Here is a 16630-nt window from a genome sequence, read left to right as displayed (position 1 = left end):
TATATATATATATAATTCTTTATATTTTTGTTACATTTTACATAAATTTCATTCCGATATCGAATAAATTCAATAATTATTTAATAAGATAATCCTTTATGATACATTGAAAATGTCAAGCGTAATATTTTTTGTAAGTGTAGAAAAACAATATTAACCTTTTTGTTAAACTTCAAAAGAAATTATAATGTCATAAGATATACGTCGATATATTTTTATCTTGATTTACGGAAAAAAAATTAGATCCTCTAAGACTATAAGATAATACATACTTGCTTTTGATATTCAACACTTTTTCATTATACGCATTACTTTTTTTTGCTATCCTCTTTCTCTTCTCCTAATTAAAAAATTATACAAAAAGATGGATATTATTAGTATCTATAAAAAAATGTACTAGATTTAAATTTATATTTATTTAGCTCAGTAAAAAATCAGTCAAATCATTATCCAAATTACTGGTCTGAAAAGTAAAGACTTCAAGCTTTAATCTATTTTTGGATCATTTTATTATGATTATTTTTAACAAAATTATATTCTATTGAAAATTGCCTATTTTTGGAGGAGAGAGTAAGTGATCTCTTAATTTTTTAGAACTACATATACTCATATATATTTTTACTCATAAATGTACACTTCCAAAAAATTAAGAGATCACTTACTCTCTCCTCCAAAAATAGACAATTTTCAATATAGTAATTTTACTCATATTCACACACACACATTTATATATAAATATAAATGTATGTGTGTGTGTGAATATGTATATGATTATCATTTTTGATAATCCTCTTTGATATGTCTCTTATTATCCATCGCCTCTCTTTCTTCCCGGTTCTCCATTTTCTCACAATATCCCTCTCTCTCTCTCTCTCTTTCTTTTTCTTTCTCTTTGATTAATTCCGCTGACTCCTTTTGATTTTCGTTATCTTTGCGGAAAAGAGAGCGTATCTTTTCCCCTTTTTCGCTGATCATTAGTACTTGCGGTTTACGGTCTAAACCTGAGAAAAGAAAGAGACAGAGAGAGATATAGAGAGAGAGAGAGAGAGAGAAGTATATATATATATATATACTTCTATTTTTTTAGAAGCAACTGGACGAAATATAATGCAAATTACGAAAGGGTTAACGTATTGCGCACTGGCGGTAAGCGAACTTTTCATCCGAACGAACTTGCTCGCCACGAGTTCGACAAACGGCAAAGTTCCGAGGCTGTGGTAAATTGAGGCTCGAAATGCCGTATAATTCCGCAACTCACGAAAACCTTTCATCTCGCGAGGAATTAATTTATACGAGCGTGTTATCGGATGAAGCCGAACCCTTCCCCCAATGCTACCCGGAGGGCTCACGATGGAATCCCTGACTGAATTGAAATTGTTCGCGGATGAAATTCTCGAGGTGTGTTCTCGAGCTTCGGAATCAAGCCTTAACAAACTTCAAATAGAAACGCGAACGGGTGCCTAAACTTTGCCCGGACCGACCGGACAAAGTGACGATCGGAGAAAAAAATTGCCACGACGATCTCCCTTATTCACCCGAGGAATTAGCGTGATTAATTAAAGAGATCGCTTTTTGTCGTTTGCATTCAGGTCGTTGAATTGATCCGAGTGTTCCTCCGCAGCTGACGTACACCCTTAAAAGGGTACCTAGCTGAGCAATGTGCACTCTTTGAACGTCATGCACTCCTTTGCCATCGATATATGCTCTATGACGGACGGCAATGTTTAATACCGTACAGTCGTAATCACAATTGCAATAATGACATTAAACTGCAATAGTGATATTATCCTTTTCCCTGTCTCTCCAACTGAAGAGAACATAACTCTTTTATCCATATTAAATTTCACAATTTAATATGCGCGCAGGAGATGTTTAATATCGTATGACTCCAATTTTAATTAGAGAGCCGCTCTAATTCTGATTGTTACATCAGTAATTATTCAGAGCCGCCCGTTAATCACGGTTGGATATAATGGTGGGCAAAGGAGTCAGCATTTTGAACGTGGTAATGTCAAATGTGACTGATCAATATAACGTGTACATCAGTAAACGATTCTTGTACATTAAATCTCGCCCAAACAAAGATTTCTTTCTTTTATACTCGTCTCCATTCACTACATGTACTTTCACGTTTTCCCTCACTATTACATTAATTTATCGTGCTCGAGAACGAATTGCAATCGCGATATACGACCACAAATGCTATAAATACCTTCATTCAATGCGTATGAGCAGGCACGTACAGTGAGTGAGAACTTTAAACACGTTGCCTTCTACGTGATTGCAACCGACGCTCCAATCAGGAGCTAAGAGAACATCGTTGATTCTCGGTTTATTGGTGTGCGTGCCGACGATGTTACCGTCGATATGAAAGTTTCGCGCTCTTTCCTCGTGGGAAACGAGATCGATGTTCTAAAAGAGACAATTATATTTGATGGTCGCCGTGAATTCCACTGTTCTTAATGAAGATGATAATTTCGGCTTTTATCCGATAATTTGATTACTCTGTTATTATGCCAATTTTGTGTTTTAGCTTAACAATCATCGTTAGTAACTGTCTCGTGTACGATTTCGTATGTATACATGTATAATATATTGAATAGGTTATTTAAAGTGAAAAATAGAGCTAATTTAAGAGAAAATGATTCTAATGTTTTTGAAAAAAAGTAATTTTAAAGAAAGTATATTTGAAATATACATATATAGGGTAACTCCGGTATATACGCCGCACCTATCAAAAACTTAATTTATTGAGTATTATTTACTATTACTATGTTTAAAGTGTAAACGAACTATATCAGTAAAAACTTTGTACTGTCTACTACTATGAAAAAAATATTAGAAATCCGAAATATTTAGTTTTCGTATTAAAAAATAAACTTTTTGAAATATCTTGCATTTTTGCTATATATAGATAATGGATGGGATATATAGCAAAAATGCAAGGATTTCAACAAATTAAACAAAGAATGCGAAAGCAAAGCACTTGTATTTTGCTCTATATACAACATGCTTTACTATTCCTCTACACGTATGTATCACGAAATAACTACTAGGTCTTTTACACGCCTTACAGTAATCATTTTATGTAGATTATAATTTATGATGATGCTACTTGTTACACACACAGTGACGATTCAGCTCACAATAATTTCATTAATATTAACAATAAAAAGCTGAAATTATAACTCAATACTAATATAACATAAAGGCATGTAACAGAGTAGTTGCAAGAATATTACCCCCACTCTTTCTATTTTTTCCGATTTCCGCGGCGTAAATCCCAGCGCAGCGTATATACCGGAGTTACCCTATATAAAAATTGCATGAATTCGAAAAAGACATTTAATGGCTGCAGTACACCGTAAAAAATAAAATGTTAATTTTAACTTACAGTCGTATAGTGGACTTTCTGAAACATGCAAAAATGTTAAAATTAACATTTTTGTGTTAAAATTAACATGTTTAACATGCATGTCTCAGAAAGTCCACTATACGACTGTAAGTTAAAATTAACATTTTATTTTTTACAGTATACATATTTCTTATAAATTATTGTCATTTTTAAATATATTTCAATTTGTGTGTGTGTGTGTGTGTGTGTGTGTGTGTGTGTGTATGTGTGTGTTTAATAATGTTATATAAAACTACAATGATTAAAATATAACGCAATTTAACAATGCAATATAAATGCATGGCAATATAAATTTCAAGCGCTCTAAATTTACATGGTTTCCAGCAATATTTAATTTAAACTAAATAATCAAGTTCTAAATAATAAAGATATACGGGATATCTCTAGAATAACGTGATCGCGTTCTCAGCGCGGACCGCGCTCGTGAACGGAGTGAAGCACTGTCATCAAATATTATTAGAATAAACCATTAGCTAAAAAAAACCCATTTAAACGAAATCGCTATTAATTGCTCATTGAATCTTTTGCAATCTAAAAATCTATCAATCGATGTATCAATTATATACGATATGTTTATTTTATCTATTTACCTTATGGGAACCGTGGACCTCCGCGAGAAGAAACATCGAAGGCTTACAGCACTCTTCTCTGTCTTCTCCTTTCCTAATACGTGTGTGCACCTCACGTACTCTTCTCTCCAGAGAAGAAGGTTTGAGAGAGAAGGAAAAATAAATAAAAGCAAAAGTGACAGTCAAGTTGCAAATTTAGATAAAAAAAAGAAAAGGTAGTCTCGAGATCGCGCGCGAACGAGAGAGCTTCCTCTAGCTTGCAACGACACGCGAACCGCAACGGCCAAGTGGCGCAACTGAACTCGGCTGAACCGAGTCGGAGCTTAAATTACCGAAGAGAGAGAAGGTGGCGAGGGTGGTAGCAGCGGTGGTGGTGGCAGAGGCGGAACAGAGGGTGAGGATCGCGTCGTCTCCCTCGCATCGATTTACTGACTGTGGCGCGCGCTTCGCTCTTCGCTAGCACTCGCGAGAGGCCCATGCACTCCAGGAAAAGCGCGAAACAGGAAAATGCCGCGAGCTATCTCGCGAGAGAAGCGCGCTCTCAGATTCAGACATTTTTTTCCCACACAATGTGGCGCTCAAATATAGTTTATGTTACGACTCTCTTTTTTTGGAGAGTTGAAACTTTTCAGAGGGAGAGGTTTTCAAAATACTCCCTTGAGTGTATTGAGACCATCAATTTTCAGGAAATCGCTTTTAGGATCAAAATTATCTGGCTAGTAGCGATTGGAAATGCTCGCGCGCATTTCGAAATGTAATGCGTGATTTAAAAAAAGAGAGGGTGAGAAAAAGAATATTATTTTTTAAACAAATCACTTTGAAGAAAAATTGACAGCAGATTCTGCTCGATTTCTATCTCCGATTCGTCAAGTTATTTAATATTTAAACAACTGTTATTATATCGTTTTTGTTATATATAATTAAACAATATGTAAAAATTTGCATTAAATAAGAAATATTTTAATTATTTATGAGTAAAGTTCTCAGATAGTATCCATTTGGAAATTTCAAACTTCTAGTCAAATATTTAATTCAGAATCAACAAATAATTATAAAAATCAATTTTAAATTACATAAAGTCTAGGAAACGTTGCTTTTTTCGTTCCATGTTACTTTTAATAAGAATCGAGAAACGTGTACATACTGCGATCGGTTCTGAAGATAGTATTACCTCTCAAGCGCAGCCAAAAGCCTCGTGACAGAGGGAGGGTAAGAGGAGTGAAGGATACTCGAGATATTTTGTTCGAAATGAATACCCTTTAGAAAGTACTAGTGGCACAAAACTTGCAAACTTATACAGTACGGTTATATCATGCAATGAAAGTTACAATGAAATTAAATTTGAGCAATATGAGAATTGAGGAAATCAACGAATGCGATAACAAGGATCGAGAATATTTCAGAAACATAGGAACTTGTAATACAACTGATAAAATCTGATGAAAAACGATTCGATTTCCAAGCGATCTTATTCATTTATGCTACATGATTTAAGCGACATTATTCATTATTTATCTTTATGAAATATATCGTCGGTATATTTCATAAAAATATAGGATAATTGAAATAAAAAAAATAGGTCAACTTTAAATTATATTTGAAAATTAAAATAATGGAATTTCTGTTTTAATTAAATGTTTATATTAATTATTTTTATATAACATACCAAAATAAACATACCAAAAGTAAAAAATATTGAAGTTACTGATTCTAAAAGTGACATTTATAAAAAATTTAAGTTAAATAGTGACTAGAGTAATCTGAAATAAAAAATAAATTTTATGTTCTTATTTGCTATGCCCTATCTGTTTACGTAGAAAAATTCTGATATTTTTCAAAAAAGTTTTAAACATTAAAATTTCAAAAACGGCAAAAAAGGCAGTTATTGGTTACAAAAATAAAATGGTCTATCGAGAAACCACTATCAAATAAAACTAACAAAGATTTTTTTCGAACTTTTACAGAGGCCACTCTTTTTAGTGAAAATATTGGTGGATATTCGAAACATATGTAAGACTTCTTGATGGTGCTTTTGGCTAACCAATAACTATTAATTCCACTAACAAGGTTCCAGTAACAAAATTCGCCACGTAAGTGGAAAAAGATCCTTACGGGAAGAGATACTCTCGCTATCGATTCGCCTTTTCTGAAATCAGCGTTTTCCGAAACGCGATCTCAGGATGCTCAGACCCATGTCTGTCGTCGATATGCTTCAACCACTATTCGCTCGTAATTGGTATGATCGTTATTTCGGCACTCATACTCCCGACTGAAATTCCTCGTACTAATTACGATTTGAAACTCGCGACGCGATTATTCACCATTTAGCAATGATATTCCTGATAGCTGAAGGTTGTATTGTTATAATTCTTCGACGAGCAACATGCCAAAGTTAAAATACCTCGAATAAAAGTAATATTTAATGTTTAAAAGTTTAAATTTTCAATATTCAGAAAGCAACGCTATTTTTTCTAGAGATATATTTTCGTTGCATATCAAACTATAAAGATCAAGTTTCTGGTACGAAACAGCGCATCCCAACTTAACTCATTAATATACATTGAAAGTTATATATTATTAGTGCGTCAACTTAATGCACACAAAAGTGAGTTGATTATCGTGCGCTTGATTACACTCATTACTGAGACCGGCAGTGAAGAACCGTACATACCAAGGTTAGCGTGTGTGATTAACAATTCAAGTTTATAACTTTATTATCCGGCCTGTTTTCGTGCGCTTCATTAATAATTCGGCGAAAAAGCAAAAACGAGAATTTGCCAGGGAGAAGAGCGATTTTGCGTGCTTCATCTTGACGATCTTCTATTCGTCCTGCGTGACACGCAAGTGATTGCGTTATCGCTCGATGATGGTCTGACTGAGAAAAAGAAAAATATATACCTAACGAAGATAAAAAACGATGTTGGTAACGATAAAAATTCGCACGGAAACGAGCGGCACGAAAACCGTTCGGGTTTCTGCTGTCGCTTCTTCTTTTTTTTCCCCTGGCGCAATGAGGACAATATATCGAGGATTTGGATTTTAACGATTTTTCAGCAGTGATGTTTTGCAGCAGTTTGCTCTCGGTGTTGTGCATGTCCTAATAAAAAAAAAAAAAAAACGGCACCGACTATGCATTTTTGTCGAAAAATCTGTACAACTATTTTACACAAAAAAATATTACTTTAATATTTTCTTTCTTGTGCTACACTTAGCGGTACACTTGAAGTCTCAATGTAATGCTTTAGTCAACTAATTAATAATTTGAAAACTCAATAATAAGAAATAGAAGTAATGGCCAACAATTTGAAGACATTAACTATAATCTAATCAGTTTAGTCTCAAAAAATACAATATAATTGGACGAATGGAGCAATGGAGAAGAAGATAGCTTTTGGTATTTTTATGAAATATTAATGCTTCACGATGACAACGTGACGAATGGACCATGCGTCTTTTTCTCATACATTTATTTTTGTTGTGTTTTTATTCGTATACAATCTATAAGTTTTCTACTCCTAAAGTATATTTCGTATCACCAAGCACAAATAATTTGCAGTTAGAGATTTCACATATTATAATTAGACTTTACTTTTATGAAATTTAAGTTTAAAGCTTTATTACAGAGTTTAATATAAAACTTTCTTATAAAGCTTTTTAACATAATATCCAGTTAACCATACAAATGATTCTAAAACATCCTGTATTTAAACATGTCGTAAGTGCCAGCTCACGAATGATAGAAGCAATTATTCTTTCATTTGCAGTTACTACTCATCAGCAAAACAATCCGACAACTTGATTCTTGCCATTATCGGTGTAATGAGTGCCCGTCTGTTGTAAATTTTTAATTAAAATATTCTCCTTCAAGGATCTCCTCTGGGATCTCAAGCAAAGAGATATGAAGGTCTTGACGCGGCAGGTCGTGGATCCATTTAGAAATCTTGAGTCTGATTACATAATAAGAGGAAAAACTCTCGCGGGAGGCATTGGCGGGGTAAACTGGCGGGGCAACAGATAAAAATAATGAGAACGAGGAGTCGGCCATTGCGGGGAAGACCAATATAAATCGAAACGGTCTCCTTATCCATCTTCCATAACCGATATCTCATCGTTTCTGTGAAAAAGCAAAGGAAGGTCGAATTCTGACGTCTCTCGCGGCGAGCACCTCACTACAGTAATGCGTAACTGCACATCTAAAGGGAGATTTAGGGGTTTATCTTCCCCCTACAAAACTCTCGATTACATTTGTCAAGAAGGAGAATTTTGTAAGAAGCGTCTTTCAATCGCGAAAGCGATTCTTTTTATAGTAACTTCTTTTTACAGTAATCATGAAAAAGAAAAGGTAAGAGTTACATAAAAATATAAAAAAAGAGCTATATAAAAGTTTCTTCCGTATTGTACAAACTTTATTTAAGATAATTGCAAACTTTTCATTATTATTATTATTATCATAAAAGTTAATAAAATTACATAAGAAAATATTTTAAAAATACACAGAGGGTTTTAAAATCACCGGATATTGTTTTTACTTAAGATTTTTTAGTCAATTTATAATTGATTTCTTTCCAGCAAAATACATAGAGAAGCGCATAAAATAAATAAAATATATCTGGTTAACTTTTAAGAAAGAAAAAGTAAATAATAAATAATAATAAAAAATAATAATCTTTAATTGGAATTAGAATTTATTATAATAAAATCTAAATTAAAAATTTAGTTATAAAAATGAGTGATATTAAAAATTAAAAAATTGTTATAAATTATCGCCTTCAACATTCCTTGTTAAAAAAAATTATTATCCTTGTATTAGCTGTAAAAATTGCGATCGAAGAAACATTCGACGTTTCCGAGATTGATCCTGTATTATTTTATTTTACGACGCATTTATTGAGCTAAGTTTCTCGATTGATTAATAATTCGCGCATCAAAAATTTCATTCAGTGTAACAGGGGGAGAGTGGGTGGATGGAGTGGAGGCGATGGTACGAAAGGGGTGAGAAGAGAGAACTCGTACTTCTAGGCAGGCTGGTTAGGGGCGCTACACCCTTGCCAACATGGCTGTCGCGGTCTGATACTCCGCACGAGTCACCACGCATCCGGATACCTGTGCCACGTCTGTTACCAAGAAAACGCAGCGATTCGCGCGAGCGGAAAAATCACGTGAGTATAGAGGGTAGTGGCAAAAATCCCGCGTCAATGCACATTCGTGAATATAAAAATCCACCCCGGAATAACGTTGTCGAAACGAAATATTCGCGTTGAACGGAACGAGTGTTATCCGACAAGGTACAGCTGCCCTGCGTGGTATTATATGTGTGTGTGTGTGTGTATGTATGTGTGTGTATGTGTGTGCGCGTGTATGTGTGCGCGTGTGTGTGTACGCGTGTACGTTCGTGTATATTCCCATATCCTTGTATGTACAATTGCGTCGGTGTTTCGAGACGCGTGTCTACATCGGCGATCAATAAAACGATGGCGGAGAGGAGAATATTTTGACACAACGTGCGTGTATTCTTGCGCCCGCTGAAGACACCCCCGACATCGACTACGTGCCATATCTTTCGATATATATGCTTGCACCCTGTTTGCACCCTTCAACTGCATCCGTGCGCTATCACCTCCCACGCACTGTCCCTTCCCGGAAGTGATCATTCTGCTCTGGCGTTATCCGCTCGCCAACTGTATATCGCCCACGAGATGTCGCGTCAAGGGGGATTGATAACGTCGTGAGCATTTCCTCGTTATCGCCCACGTCGAACAATAAGTGGCAAACGTCTTGGACGTTATGATTCAAATCAAAAGGCCAACGTCTTGGACAAGTTAGAGATCTTAAACGGTTCATTCTATTTTACAGTGTTTTAATATAAAACGTAATAAAAGACAATATTACACGCACACACAGACACAAAGTTATGATATTATTAAGGACACGTGTGATAAAAAGTTAATTTAGTTCATCTGTCGATATCCTCTTAGCTCGTAATGTTCGCATTTTCAATACTTTTGTGAGAGTTTCATACCTCATGTAAGATAGCAATTAAGGTTCTTCTTTAGAGTTAGAATATTTTGTTTCGTTAAGAAACACGCACAAACCTGACCTAAATAGTAGCAGGCATCTTACTCATCTAACCATCAATAAGGGACGCAAACTTCGTCTTCTTCGGTCCTCACAGTATCGACTTACAACGGCAAATACAATCTCGCGTGAAAATATACAGGGTGGATCAGAAATGCTTTTTTTCTAATTGCAAATTCGCTCAGAAGTATCCGAAGTCGATCTTGTCAATGAATTAAGATTTACTGGCGAACTGCAAGCTTATGCAGAATTAAGTATTAAGCGGGATCGCGCTGTCTCAAACATTTGGTCACATATCCGAAATAAATTAAAATTAATTGGTTCGCATATTTCATTTGCTTTACCAAGATGTAAGTAAATTGGTCCTGACGTAAACATTTGAATTTTTACAAAATTTATTTTGTATTAATGTATCATAAATATACGGGATTTATTTTTATTTATAAAGAAGATTGTTAGTAAAAAGATTCTTTCGCAAATTAAGATTGAAAACTATCATGGAACTAACGCCTCATACACATAACACGTAGATAGTCATCGTGACGTAGAGGCTTTCTCTACGAACGTCGAAGAGTGTCATACGGTGACACGTTGTGACAACGAAAGTGCAGTCAGAAATTCGACGAATGACTCGTAAACTTTTCAGTCCGAAGCGATCGAAGCCATCTCGCGAGAAACCTTGACGTGCTTTTCACCGAGATATCCAATTACAAGCGGTAATGCATCCTCGATATGTATTCTCGACACGTACGATGTAGGTAGAATAGTACAACACGAGTGGTGCATCAAAGATTCTACATGGATATAATAATTAATAAAAAATTTCTACTTCCTTGCTCAGGATGAATTTTTTATTTGAGAAAAGAATACATATATTCTCTAAATTTCTTGGAATAAAATCTCACTTCAAAAAAGTGAAAATACAGCTATTTTTGGAGAAGAGTGAAAATATTTCACTTCTCGAAAAAGAGTGACAATTTTCACTCTTTTTAAGTGAAATTTCACTCAAAAATAATATGGAGTCAATCCAAATAAAATATATATACACTGAAAAAGTCCCACCGTCAATATATCGAATTTGTGATATTTCTCGACTGTCATCGAGTTACTGTGAGATATGTATCAGACTTTTAAAATAATTCATAAATGTCTTTATTAAATATTAATATAATTTTATGTAATGATTAATATCGTTAACATTTTAAGTTCCCAAATTATTTTTCTCAAAACTTACGACACGCAAAAACAATTTTGTTGTGCATTTTTTTATTTATTTTTATGTGAGAGAAATTACTTCTATTTTTTTCTTTTTTTTGTACCTTTCTGTATACGAATGCATATAATTATAGAGAAAAACTTATTAAAAAATAGTTTTGGTAAATATTTCTTTGTGATTTTGAAAATTATTAATTGCAGTTCATACTTTGATTAAAATAATTAAAGCACACTCTTGAAATCGTATCCTATATAGAATTTTTCCAAGTATTGTTGAAAAAAGCAAATCTTATTAAAGGAATGCCATCAAGTCGCAATCTTGCTTGATAAAGTTGAGACTGGGTCTCGTAGATTTTTCTCCCTGGAGCCCTTTGATGACGATGTGTATCCGATTTCAAGAGATATCTTCCTTTATACTCTTTGATAGTGATCAAAATTGCGACAAAATTTATTGGAAAGTCGACCGTCAATTTCCTCAGAAAAGTATACACTACGACATATCAGTTACAGTTTTGTAATTCTGTCAATATTTTATAATTAATACGATCGCCGCGGCGTTTCTGTTTACGTTGCGCAAATAACACAAAATTGCAAAAATTTATTCGTCTGACTGGTAAAACGCCGTAAAAGTTTCTTATAATTTGATGGCCAGCTTTAATGGTCGCTTTTATCACTCTTCTGAGAGGCTTTAATGACTTTCTTTTTTACTACTCTGTCACATTTATTATTCATACGTTCATTATCTGCTTCAATTTAAACGCGCTGTACTCTTAAGAAATTTATGGTTGGACAAACTTATAATTGATGTTGAAGCATAATTTATATACGATGATGATGAATAATATCTTCAAATTTGCATTGAACAAAAAAGAAAATTTATTTAAACCTTTGTCTAAATATTCTTATTCAAATCTAAGTCTCCTTCTATATTCATTTGTAAAAATGTTTGCAAAAATTTTTAATGATTTATTATTAAAAATTATTATTATTATATTATTATATAATCTCATACTGAAGATTTTATATTTTTAGAATAATTACTATTTTAAACATACAATTTTTAATTGAAAAAAGATTGATTTTATCTATTTTTTTATTGTATTTTATATCTATTTGTGTTGTATTATATGCTGCAGAAAAAAAATTTATTACTATTTAACTTTTCTTCATTTATTCCTAAAATGATGATGATGTTTATAACAAAATTTAAGTTTTGAAAATGAAACGCTTGTTTCAATTAAATAGGCTAATTAAAAATGAAGAATTAGCATTTTATATTTCACTACAAAATAGCTAAATTTATAATAGAGATATAATAGAGACGGCCATTTTCAAACACAATATTCACTTCGCGATCGATCATGTAACTTATGCGGTTACAATTGTTTCCATTTGTTAACATATTACGTCAGCGTGTTCTCGACACCCTACAGGTCCGGGACGCGAAAAGTTTCAATAGAGAGTGTATGTTTCATCAATGGGCGAGACATAGGTAAATGATGTGGCGAGCAATGGCATAACGTCTAACAATGTCAAGCATCGTTCGATTGTTTCAGAACAGTTTGCGATATTTGTTGCTTGTTGGAAACACATTATGAGACGTTGATATTTTAGAGGACCATTCATCGAGATGACATTTAACAGGGATTATTATGGAAGACACGGTACTCGATGTGTGATATCTGATATTCAATAGAAAAATTCGTTTTTCAGAGAGAAAAATCTCATTAGAATCTGTAGAAAGCATCGAATATCGTAATGTCAAACATCTGCCATCGCACATAATGTGAATTACGCGTACATTTAACGAGAAACGCCCGCCATGTGCGTTTGGTCCTTACTTCCCGAGAAACCTTTGTATTTTGATAAAAAAGAAAATTACCATTCGTATATCGAATTTGTAGTATGTGGGTTGAATAAGGAATGAATTATTAGTACAGTCACATGGAAGAATACCCCGAGTGCGATATTTCACTTGCACTGCACAGCTGTCATTAATGCACTGTCGAACCTAGGACACCGAATGACCCAAATCCACTGGAAATTTTGCAATCGGATGTCACTGGCATTCCATCGCCGCCGGCGACACAATTATCTCTTACAAAATACGATCCGCGTTGAAAACCCAACTCGATCGCGGGACTTCCCATGGGCATTCAAACTGCGCATTCGTTTCCAAACGACTTTTATGCTACGTCAAAGCGTTAACTGTATTGCTTCTGGCGTACCAGGAAATAATAATGTCAGGAAATAATGGAACGTTTATATTTAACGCTTATATGTTTGACGCTAAACAAATGAAATAACTCCATTATATTAATAAGTCACGCCACTCTTTTTTTCTCAGCCCTGAAACTCCTGCTTTCTATTTTGATAAAGGTTCTCGTGAATGTCCCCCTAGGACTTTTAAAACCACAAGACCTCGTTTACAAGAGAGGTTTGACAAGGACGTGTGCGCGTAGGATTGGGAGAACTGACAGATAAATCCTTTTTCGCGCGTCTCCCGATTTGATACGTCACGACCAACCGGAAGGTGATGTCGATTAATCATTATACAACAGACGAACAGTAATCACCTTCGTAAATTACTTTTCGAGTTACGCTTGATGGAATATTTATAAGATCCTGACATTCTCTGCCATTTGAAAAAGTTTTAATAAGAGATCGCACAATACACGTCGCCCGTTACGATTTTTCAAATAATTTTTCAACCATTCTTCTTGTAAAATTCGCAATCCCGTATTTACATCTCGTGACAATATAATACAATAGCAATGAATAACTACTACACGGAGAAAATTTTATATTTGAAATTACTATAATGTGGTAGTAGCTGCGGACATCGTGTAAGTTTAAATGCTATAGTTATTTTTTTAAAAACAATAATGCAACGTAATTTTTACACTTTTTCATAGTAAAAATTTTGTATTACAAAATCACAACTTGTTGAATAAAAGTTAGTATTGTAAAGATAAGTAAAAAACATATACCTAGCAAATTTTGTTTGCGTACCATAGTAAAAATTAACAGTTTTCATGTTAGAATATGGCTTAAGCACTGGTTCGACAAAATAATTACTTTATTTATTATAATTATGTGATAAAAATTAATATTACCATAGTAAAAGTTATGTCAAAATCATGTTGTGACGGTCCATCGGAAATACTAGACATAGTAAAGTGTAATTTAAAATTGTATTAAAACTTAATATAAAATTTTCTCCGTGTACCCATTTGAGAAGCAGCGTATTAATAAAAAGATTTGTTAATTGTAATATATTTCTTCTGTTAATCCTAATTCAGTATTTGTGTCGAAATTTCTTTATTATAGTATTAATGAATCTAGTATTTTAAATTAATATATATTTGCATAAAATTAACATAATTTAACGATTTCTTTTTTCATTTTCAGAGTCAAAATCCGAGGAATAAGATTATATAACTTAAAATTATGTGAAAAACGTTTGTTATAAACAATTTTTCATATCATAGTTGAAGAAATCGTTCACTAGAATACCGATAAGAATTAATATTATTTCACAATGGATTATTTAGTAACGATTAACTCAAACTCTTTATCTTAATAAATTGTTAGACGTTTTCAAGAAAAGATTGAGTGCAAATTACTAGACGTAAGTAGCATTCTTCTCGCAATTTTCTTCAGAAATGCCAGCCAAACTGTATGAAAAAAAAAGTAAAGGAAAGGAAAATACAAGCGAGAATATTGCGCACTTACAAACGCGCATCTAGCAAAACTGAGATGTAAACACGTGGAGTTACCGTAATGGAACGAGAAAACAGAGAAACGAGTGAAAATGCACCGAGCGGAAGACAGACGCGACTCCTAGATATACACATATAGAGATTGCCAAGTAAAGAGAGAGAGGGATCGGTTGATAGGTACCCCCTGGACAGGGATGAAAGTAGCAAGGGGTGGATGAAGCCAAGCGAGAAGGAAACTAGGACGAGAGGTGTTGGCCCAGGATGGGAGTGCGTTGGTACTAGCTCGGGCCACTGACACGCCGTCCAGTCCTGCGCAGGAGAAAGGGGAGGGAAAGAAAGGAGCGAGAGGGTGGATGAAAACGCGTGGATTCTCGCCTCTCTCACCGAACGACGCAACCTACTTTGTCGCCTGTTTCATTTGTACGATAAAACGTCGCCCTATCCGTCTATCTTATCCGTTGAGCGGTGATTTCCGTCCAGATGGAATTTTTCATCAGAGTTTTACGCTCGCCTGTTTGTTTGCACGAGTTACATTTCACATTCCGATTAAAACTCGACTGTGTTCCACGCGTGCGACGAAGTTTCTTTATTAAATTAAATATTTTTGATAATTAGATATTCTCGGAATTGATTATACAGAATGAAATAAGCAAGTTTCTTTATTCTCGCTGTAACTGATACAAAACTTCCGTTAAATTTTCTTAATCCTCTGTTAAAGTTAAGTTTGAGAAGCATAGCTTCCTCAAGTTCTCGAATACTTTTAAGCTCTCGTTATCTTTTGCTCGAGCTCGATGGTCTTCGTACTTTCTTCGCAATCACACGCTAAGGATTGTAATTCTAGCGTTATGTCTCCACGTGCATGAACGGGGGAGGAAAAAGATTATTTCGAGAGATGCAATTTTCCGTTGCGGGAAACGATACTGTCCAAAATGCCGAATGATCTCCGTCACTCGCCAAATCTCAACAACAGTTGCCGTTTATGGCATCTCGACACGTCCGGCCGCAAATAGGTTTGTTCCACTTGCGAATACGTATCGGAAAACCGTCCGTACTATTGTTCTTGACTTTGTCAACCGCAAGGATCCGGTGACACAATTTGAACATCGGTAGGAGGTCTGACCTTAAGTAGAACTTACTTCGTTCGCGGGAGAGATACGAGGGATGATTTCTAGCTCAGTCTTTATTAGCTTATCGATTTATCCGGTGGTTTTACTCTAACATGACGATGAAGACTAGCACTTCAATCTTCTGTGTTTATCCCGGAAATTTGCAACATGAAATTCGAAATCTTGTTATCCTTCATCCATCACGTTCAATAACGAAATTCAGTTAATTAATAACGGCTACAACAAATTCAATCAGTTTGAATTGAAATACCAATGCGCGCATATCATCTTGTTAATAACAATGATTTAATAGTAATTCCGAAAGCTGATTTTATATTTTATTTGAAGCAGAGAAGCAAGGGCGGTGGCAAATATTATTTTCACGCGTCGCGCCGCATCAAATCGAAATGATAATATCGAGCAGCACAACGTGCCAGAATCATCGTTCGGGCTCGTCCTCGATTCTACCGACCTCTCCTTTCCGGAAGGAGCTTAAGGGCGGGGTAAGCTTCGCGTCTGTAAAGTCGG

General features: G+C 34.6%; 2 protein-coding genes across 3 annotated transcripts in view; one reads left to right on the top strand and one right to left on the bottom strand.

The window, feature by feature from the left end:
- LOC108768845 (uncharacterized) overlaps positions 1-16630 on the bottom strand; it is a 94203-nt gene that overhangs the window by 54196 nt on the left and 23377 nt on the right. Inside the window, exon 1 of one of the 2 annotated variants that reach the window (XM_018519482.1) lies at positions 4006-4178. The exons of the other annotated variant lie outside the window; for it this stretch is intronic. The gene's annotated coding sequence lies outside the window, so the exon portion shown is untranslated. Of the gene's footprint in view, positions 1-4005; positions 4179-16630 lie in introns of those variants that run through there. 2 annotated transcript variants of the gene reach the window in all.
- LOC108768846 (uncharacterized) overlaps positions 9052-16630 on the top strand; it is a 10418-nt gene continuing 2839 nt past the window's right edge. The window contains exon 1 of the mRNA XM_018519484.1: positions 9052-9143. The gene's annotated coding sequence lies outside the window, so the exon portion shown is untranslated. The remainder of the gene's footprint in view (positions 9144-16630) is intronic.

Source organism: Trachymyrmex cornetzi, unplaced genomic scaffold (assembly GCF_001594075.2).
Source record: "Trachymyrmex cornetzi isolate Tcor2-1 unplaced genomic scaffold, Tcor1.1 scaffold83, whole genome shotgun sequence".
Classification (NCBI taxonomy): Eukaryota; Metazoa; Arthropoda; class Insecta; order Hymenoptera; family Formicidae; genus Trachymyrmex; species Trachymyrmex cornetzi.
This window is presented reverse-complemented; position numbering and strand designations above follow the sequence as displayed.